The sequence below is a fragment of the Cupressus sempervirens genome, chromosome 2, assembly GCF_028749045.1.
Source record: "Cupressus sempervirens isolate cs-2001-9-10 chromosome 2, ASM2874904v1, whole genome shotgun sequence".
In the NCBI taxonomy this organism is placed as follows: domain Eukaryota; kingdom Viridiplantae; phylum Streptophyta; class Pinopsida; order Cupressales; family Cupressaceae; genus Cupressus; species Cupressus sempervirens.
The window spans coordinates 118,793,844-118,803,641 of NC_143119.1; positions in this window are offsets into that span (position 1 = coordinate 118,793,844).

The window sequence follows — 9,798 nt, forward strand, 5'->3', positions numbered from 1 at the left end:
GGTTTTTATAAAAAACGCTGAATGAAGATGGAGAAGTTTCTAGAAATAAAGCAAGGTTAGTATGTAAAGACTATTCTCAAGAAGAAGGCATTGATCATGGTGAAACATTTGCTTATGTTGCAAGATTAGAAGGTGTTAGGACTTTACTTGCTTACATTGCACATAAAGGATTTAAAGTTTATCAAATGGATGTGAAATCTGCAATCTTGAATAGAATTATTCAAGAGGAAGTTTACATAGAACAACCTGAAGATTTTATAGATCCTAGCAAAAAGTATATGGCTTGTAAATTGTATCGAGCATTGTATGGTCACAAGCAAGCTCCTAGAGCTTGGTATGAAAGAATTCATAACTAGTTGATAAAGATTGGTTTTCAAATGACAAATGATAACAATGGCCTATGTATCAAAGAAGGACTAAACAAGAAGATTGTGTTGGCAGAAATCTTTGTGGATGACACCTTGTTTACTGGAAGTGATGACTTGTGAATTTTTTTTAGAGTAAATCAGTAAGGAATTTGAAATTTCCATAATTTGGAGAGATAAAATTCTTTGTTGGACTGCATATTCAATAGAAGAAAGATGGTATCTACATTACTCAACCTAAACATATTAAAGAGATACTAAAGAAACTTGGAATGGAGTATTCAAGACCAATTGGAACACCTATGCCTAATGGACATAAGATTTGCAAGAATGATGATCAAACCACATATAGATCAATGATTAAAAAATTACAATATGTAGTCCATACAAGACCTAATATTGCATTAGTAGTTGGCATGGTAGTAAGATTCTTAGCAAATCATAAAGAATATCATATGATGGAAATAAAAAGAATCATGATGTATTTGAAGGGTACTGAAGAATATAGATTATGGTACAAGAAAGGAGGCAATTTAGATTTGAAATCCTTCATTGATGTAGATTAGGCAATAACTGATGATGACAGGAAGAGTGCTAGTGGTGGAGCATTCTTTCTTGGTAAAAGAATGGTGTCTTGGACAAGTAAGAAGTAGAATTTCAGTTCTCAACCTATAGCAAAACCAAAGTATGTTGCAGCATCAGTTAATTATTCCAATATTGTTTGGTTCAAGCAACTATTGATAGGTATGAAGGTAGAGATCAAGGATCTAGTGGTTATCTTTTGTGATAACATTAGTGCAATTATTATATCAAAGAATCCTATAATTCATACCAAGGCCAAGCACATTGCAATAAAATATCATTTTTTGAGAGAATTGGTGTAAGATAAAGAGGTAAGATTGGAATATTTGAATACTAAAGAACAAATTGTAGACATATTCACTAATTCATTACCTAAGGTCAATTAGGGGCTATTCTCCTATCTAGATCTCACTAAATAATGTTTAGTGATGCATTAACCAACACATATTAAGGAATAGTCAAGTTGATGCAGTAATAAAAGAGAAGAATGTATATGAATTTGTGCATGAGGTACGTTGGAAAAAATAGTATATTTTCTTTGGTATGAGGTGTCAAAGAGGAAGAGTTTATCATCATATCACAAAAATTTTCTATAGAGGGAGAGTTGTCATATCAAATAGGGAGATTTTAGTCTTTCATCATTGAGAGATGTCAAAGAGAATAAACTTGGTATGATATCAAAAAGGTAGTGTTTGTTGAAAGAAGGAGAAACTAAAGACAAAGGGAGTTCACGCTGATAGGGGAGTTCTCATGGATGAGAATCAAAATGAAACTAAGGATATTATCCTTACTCTTATTTTTCTCTAAAAATTTCATTGTATTATGACATGTTGTGTTGCCATCAATACCAAAGAGGGAGATTGTTGAAAACAATTGGTTAATTGTGTATTATCTTTCATGTTACACAAAATTTCATATCTTTACCAGTCAGTGTATGCCAAGCTCACTTGGGTAATGAAGAAAAATTCTTGTGTCTTACAAGAATTCTAATGTTTCCCATGTTTAGAAGACAGTATCTACCAATTTCACTTAGGTGTCAAAGAGATGTTTGCAAAAGTTGAGTGTTAATCAAGCTCATTCAAATGACAAAGGAAAGTTAGATGGAACCAATGTTAACTAAGCTCACTCGATTACTAGAGGAAGTTTGTGAAGATGCAGTGTTAATTGAGTTTACTTGGTTAACACAAGAAAATCATTTCTGAGTTAATGTCTATAAAATAGGGTCAGCTAACGAAGGATTTCCTTGTTTTAACATATTAAGTTTAATGAATTTGTTTGTTGTTTCTAGCTGACTGAGGAGATGAATATTAATTATTCTAAGATGTATTCAAGCTAACTTGATAATGTGTATTCAATATAAATATAAGGTCAATTTGAGGATTGAATGTGTGTGAGTACATGGAAGAATAGAAGATTCTTAGAGGAAGCAAATTAGAAGGATAAGAAGAATATCCTTGAGGAGCTGCAAAGATACATTCGATCAGGAAGGATCAAGTACTCAAGCTACAATTGAAATTTGAAATCAAAAATATAGTTGAATTAAAAATTAGGTTATTTAATTTTTACTCTCTAACCATTGTAGCAATGAACTAAATCTCTTAATAGAGTTTTCTTAACAACTATTTGTAAATCCTCTAACATTGTGTCATTTCTAGATTAAAGTCTCTAAAGAGCTCTAACAAGGCCACTCCTAACAGGGTGATTAAATCCTCTAATAGGGTCACACCTAATAGTGTTTTTTGTAACCTTTAATAGGGTTGGCTCATAATAGAGCTCACTTTAGAAGAGTGAAAATTAGTAACTAGTTGCAATTGGAGGTTTTTTCCAAATTGGATTTACATGTTAAATCTTGGTGTCACTTGTGTTCATGCTATTTCTTTCATGTGTATGCAACTAAGTTAATTAAGGTTAATCATAGATAAAATCCTAAGATTTTCATGTTAAGCATTTTCCAAGTTATAGTTTCTATTTCAGTGGTTACTAAGTTACAACATATTATCAGTGTTAACCAAGTGCTAGTGTGTTTATCAAGTTATAGTATTTTTTTGTAGAGTTTATGTTTTGTGTTGACATCTAAGGGATCTAGGATTTATTTTAGTCATAATTGATTCACCCCTCCCCTCTTATTTACTCCTCTTATATTTCCAATAGAATACCTCCTTTCACATTTCTTATGAAACTATCAATCTCATTGTTGAGCTCCTTTTTCATCTCTACAATATCTTCAAGCACACTTTCATGACTTGGTAAAATAGCTTTAGATCTGAGATCTAACTCCATTTTTGATTAAAACTTATATCTACCTCTTTCCTTAGTGTTGCTAGTCAGTAAATTGAGATACTCACTTCTAACACTTGACTTTCATAAAAATAGAACACATGAAAATCAAAATACCTTAATTGCTAACGATGAAACTTGATCTACTGATTTGGCATGGGTGTAAACTTCACTTATTCACACCATTTATCAAAACCATGTAGATTCACCACCTCCTTGAAGAGAACCTTGAAATCACCACTATGATTCACTTTCTAACATTCAAATTTTTAGAATAGCAGATGCATACAAACTTAAACTTAAATCAAGAACCGATAACTTCTTCTCCAAGAACTACTATCAAAATCTTCTTATCTACCCATAAAAGCTGAAAGTCCTTCAAAATATTTAATATGAAATCAAATAGGAAAACTGGTACAAAGATATAGAGTTTCCACTCAAACTCATGATAAATATTACATAATTTGTCACATGACAAATCTGAACTAGACTTCTTATTTGTAGGAAAAACATGCAAATCATCAAACCACTTTTACAATAGCACTTTGAAATATTACCCATATGAATTGATTGATGATGACTTCAATAGTAACAATAAGGTAACCACTGGGATACATGGTTTTTTTAGTAAGAAACTAGGAATCACATCAGAAAACTTGTTGTTACCACTTTTTTCATGCACTCCATTCTTGTTGTCTTGAATCTCCTATTAAATTCTCAAGGTTTGTCCATCAAATAGATTCAATACAAGCTCGAGAAAATTGGTGTTTTATAATGTTAGATTTCAAGAACCCAGTGATGAGAATAGAATACATCTAGGGGGAAGCTAATTCCCATGTTCAACATACCTATTTAGACACCAGGGCCAACTATAAGTCTATACTCCTTCTACTTCAAGCTCTACAAAACCTAGGAGGGTGAACCTCAAATTCTTTCATATGTTACTAGTTCATAAAACATACATCTAAATTTGGATAAAGTAGATTGAAACCCCAGTACTTCTATACTCATGCAAGAAACATAGACATGAAATAGTTAGTAACATGACCTATGAACTTGACAAGCTAAGTGTGGGTAAATCCTTTAAGCTCTTCAACATAAAAGGGAAAAGACTTTGAATAATGTGTTGATTATCAACAAAACCAAGGTATGAAAAACAAACATATAGATCTAGTAGCTAATCAGTGCCTTATCTATTGGGAAATTCTACAAATCACTAAGATGCATTCTTGGATATCATTGATAGATCCCATATATCAAGACTTTAGATATATTCTATCACTTTGTGAATCAAACATCTGCATGAAGACTGGACCTCATACTCAACCTATCCTTCTCATGAAACCTACAACCCTATCAAGATAATTAATCATTTACTTGGCTCTTTGTTCTAATAGAAATACCCAACAAGACATACAACTTAAAGGGGCTATAAATAGGTTTAAGCTCTTTGTTCCTAAACTACAAAATATTTGAGACAACAGAGACAAGAGATGAGAATAAGAATGAAACTAATAAGTTTTTTTTTCCTTGTATTAATTTATTTGAAAAAATATATTAAATATGCATGTAGATAACTCATAAAACTACTAAATAGACTAGAACTATCTATATTAATTTTATTACTGATATTTGTAAAAGAGAAATGTTGAAAGTGGTGGTATCACAACAATGGAAAACCTTCCAAACTAAAACCAACCTTGTGGTTTCATAGTAGTAGAAAAAATTCAAGAACTGGAACCGACCTTGTGGTGTCACAATAATGAAATTTTTTCCATAAAATTGGAACCAACCTTGCGGTATCATAGTAGTGGAAGAAAAATCCAAGAAACTAGAACCTTCGAAGGTATCATAGATTTAGAAAAAATTTCAATAAAACTAGAACCCTTACTCCACATCTTGGAAATCATTTTATAGAGAATTATTGAAAAAATATTCAAATGGGAGGACACATGTCAAAATCTTATTGAAAAAATTGAGAGATATTTCTGTAATATTACATTTAAAGCATTCTCTGTATTCAAGAAAAATCAGGGAAGTAGTTACAAAATCAATAGGTGACACTTATTGCAAGAGTCTTAAAATTAATTTGTTTTGCCTTCTATTGCCTTTAGTTCTGAAGTTCTTCAATTACTTCCATTGGTAATGCTTTAACATCTCCAACCGCTTCCAAAACTTGTATTTCCTTGTTTAGTGGGCCACTCAATGTATTTGATTTCATCTAAGTCTCTTACTGCCTTACTCCACCTATAAATTAGATCTTCGTCATTATTGTCTTTACAATGTAATCAAAATATCTTCACAATGATGTAGAACATAACTAATTTGCAAGGAGATACAAATGTCACTAAAACTCATGCAAAAACTAGAGTTTTCTACCACCTCAATCAAACCTCTAGTTGACCACCTAGTGTGAGCAATGTTTCATCATCTGATAGGCTAGATTAGTAACCTTGTCACCTTTTCATGCCTTTAGGATCTTGAAACCAAAATTTGATTCTCTTCTTATAATGATGTGATTCCTCTTTGTCATTTCTTTGATGTGGTTTATCCTTTTTCTTTATCCCTACATAGCTTTGCAAAACTACAAACTCTTTATTATATGCTTTATCACTCCTTCACAGTTGTTCAATGTTTCAATTTACTAAGCACTGCAATTGAGCAATTATCATTGGTTTTACCATTTTGCATCTTCATTGCAATTTAGAACTTAGCATTCCTTATACTTGTAATATTGTGATGCCTCAAATTTTAATCGTGTCACCTCTTTGCAACCACTAGGCATAAAGCTTTTTATTTAATCATGTGACATTGCGATCATTTCCTTCAATGAGTGTTGTCTTTATTCGTAGCTTTACAACACAAGGACATAACTACCACCTCTTTTCATAGCTTTGCAACCAAAGACCTTAACTATAGATGAAACCTTGTGAAGTTTCACTTAGCCTTTAACTCGACTTTTCTGAATAGATATCACAAGCTCGCAACCTAAGGTTATAACTCATAGCAAAACCCCATGAAGATGTGATCAAAGCGTTTCACCACTTCACAACTTTAACCAGAGTTTAAAAATAACTCCTTGTGATGCTATGACCTCTTAAACCTTAACTATCATGATCACTTTTTGCACCTTTGCAGCTTAAGATTTCACTAAAACTTAGAGACTTGCGACAATGTGACAACCATTTTCTTTATTTTTCAAATGCTCCTTGCAATTTTTCAACTTGAAATATTAACTCTTGGCTTAACACTATGACCTTACGATAACTATGTGAAGCTAACTATTTCCTTTCATCACAACTTTGCAACTTGAATTTATAACTCAACACTTAACCTTTTGAAGTTACAATGGCAAGTTTTCATTGCTTCACTACCTAAACCCCAAGTTGTCTTTAACCACATGTGATGATATGAAAACCTTAAACTTGATTGCTTCTATCCTTAACTTTTTTGCAAATAGGACATGTGTCATCTTGTCACTTTCTCACGTTATCTAAAGTTCAAGAATCTCTATACTGTAACAAAGCAACGATAGTCAATCAGCTAAGATCTAATGATAAAAAAAAATCATGGTTATAACTATATTTCATGATGAATCAGGGCCCAGTGAGACATGCATCCAATGTTCACTTTCTCACTTTATTTATTCTTCATGTAACTTCAGAAAGAGAGAATGTGATAGATGTTGATCTTCTAAGATCTGACATCTATGACCATACATTATTTTATATCACTTGGAAACAAAAGAGGGGCCTGTAGGGATAGGTATCATCATTAAAGACTTTCTCCAAAACTCTTTTTTCCTTTCACACTTAGTCCCAAAACATGATTATGGCCATTTGATCCTTGTCAACAAGTCCTCACCACATGTCACATTTTCACACCTTCAGGACCTTGAACCTAAACTTGGATGCTATGCCTGTGATGTTACACTAACTATTTTGTTGACTACTCCCTTCTATTCACACCATTACAACTTATAATCCTTTAAGTCATAACTGATCCATGATCATGTAATTGAGAGTGAGTTGCTGATTTAAAACATGAATCTTGAGTGCTAGCATTAACCTATGTGATGTCATGATAAATATTTTGAAAACTACTTTGCTACTTCATAGCCTCTTCAAAAGCTAAATCTCAAACTAGAATGACAACTCAATTTGAAGGATTTCCCACCATTACAACTTGAAACACTCATAAAGATATTGACATACAATATGAAAAATGGTTAAAAGACTTAGGTATATAAAAGAAAAGAACATATAACCAAAGGTTTTACGTATCCCTTTTTTTGCTTGCATGTCATTTTATGAATAATTCATCATAACATGGGACACACCCCTTTTTTAGGGATTTTGCATAAGGAATGACAAATTTTCAGAAACCCTAAGAAATAAAATCATGTTTTCTTCCTAATTTTCATAAGGTATTTCAAAGCTTTTGGCTAGGTGAAAAAATTAGGCCAATAGAACTATATTAAACTTCTAAAAATTTAGAGTTACAAAATTCCTTGCCTCTTATTGGAAGAAGTTTGGCAATCTCCCAATTCATCCTATTGATATTCTTCCACTGTTGTCCCTAGCATTGTCAATGCTCCCTTTCTACCACTTCAAGATTGTTTCATATCACTACAAACTCATTTCTTAACATTGCAAATGCTCCTTAGGATTTTTTTCTCTAAATTCTCCTTGACCCCCTTTAATACCCTTGTTGAAAAACCTATGATTAGATTGATTCTCAATCAAGGTTGTTGAGTTGTTATTCTACACAATGTTAAATGACAAGAATCCTTTTGAATTCCTCTCTTTAAAAGATAATTGAGGATCAACTCCAAGGTTTTGGGAGATCTTGTGATCTACTAAGGTCTACTCAATTGAAGATAAATGTGTATCTTCATGAGGAGGCCTTTTCTAGTTCGAACCAATTTTGGATAAGTTGTTTGATCTATTGTTTTTTGAAAAGTAACCACAAAAGAGATTTTTTTATATATTTTTTGTTTTATGATAAATGTAATTTATCAATGCAACTATTAATTCCTATTCTAACCAAGTGTTGGAAAATAAAACAACAAAGATAGGGTGACAAGAGATTAAAGAAAATAACTTGAAAGGAAAATTACTAACGGACATAAACTACAATAACAACACATGTGCAAATTAAATTGTCAAAAAGATTAGGTAGAAAATAAATGAAAATATGAGAAGCACTTCCTCAATTCCATTGATAGAATTTTCAATGGGAACTCAATAATAAATGAGAGATGTATTACATTTCATCAAATCACAAGGCCACGAAAAGTGTGCTCATGCAAGACAAGATGTTGTATAGGAATAATAGATGATCTTTCTTCCAACTTGACACATCAGTACAATTTGATAACTCGAAGCAAACACCAAGACTAAAAGATTGCACAATCATAAGAACACAATAAAATTATTGGCTCCATAGTCATTCATGAACATGCATTCACAAAAATAACACTTTGGCAAGAATAACTACACTCAGAATGAGAGAACTAATAACATTTATTATTGCATCAAAACAACTACCTAGAGTACATATTACATGCATGTATTTACATTAAATCATCTCCTTTCTTTGTGTTAGAAGTAAAAGCTTTTAAAATGTAAACTTGGGCTAGAAACTAATAAAATAAAAATAATTATATAAATTGACCCTCTAAATGGTGCTAAGTAGGTCTGCACTCCTATTTATATTCATTAATGGGTACATGAGCCTTTACATTACACAAAAGAATAAAATAATGAGAAGATAAGAATAATGCAATTGTAAGATGATCTAGGAGTCTCTAGAAGCTTGACCTTCTTTAGGTATTTCTTGCAGTGAAACTACCATCAAAATGTGTTTTCGATGCATGGAATGCTCTAAATTAGGAACTGATAGTTAACTATCAGTGTACCTCTATGAAAATCTCTCATGTGTACCTTGATAATAGGTTCCAAAAATCCAAAATGTTCTAAGTGTCAAAATTGCATTGCCAACATCTAGGTTTTCTTCCCCCTTAGACCAAAATCATGTCTAGATGTTTGATCTTCAATTTCTCTATAACCTCAGCTGCTAGGGTAGTCTCTAAAAAATCAAAAGCTCTATATTTGTTCATTACTGATGGCTAGTAATTACTTACTTCAATTAGAGTATTCACAAAATCTTCAAGCTTTGTATCTAGCTCCAATAATACCTCTTCAATCTTGAATACTTGTCTTATGTCTTCATCTAACAAAGCATTTTTGAATGTTCCTCAGAATTATTTGACCACTAATTGTGTCTTGATGAGCTTGGTCTTGGACTGGTCTTCAAGTATCTCAAGGAAAGTGGCATTGTAGTATCCTTCCACTTCCAAAAATTTCTCGAGTCTGTTGGAATTCTTTTACAATAACTAATAGAAGGGGGGGGGGGGGGGGATGAATTAGTTATCCAAGGTTTAGATGTATAAATACAACTTTCATAGCTTAGTGAACCCATAAAACATTTATACTTATGCATACATCCATGAGATTATGTAATCACTCAAAACTTGTAGGTTACTATCAAATCAACTTGTAAAAATGTAAAG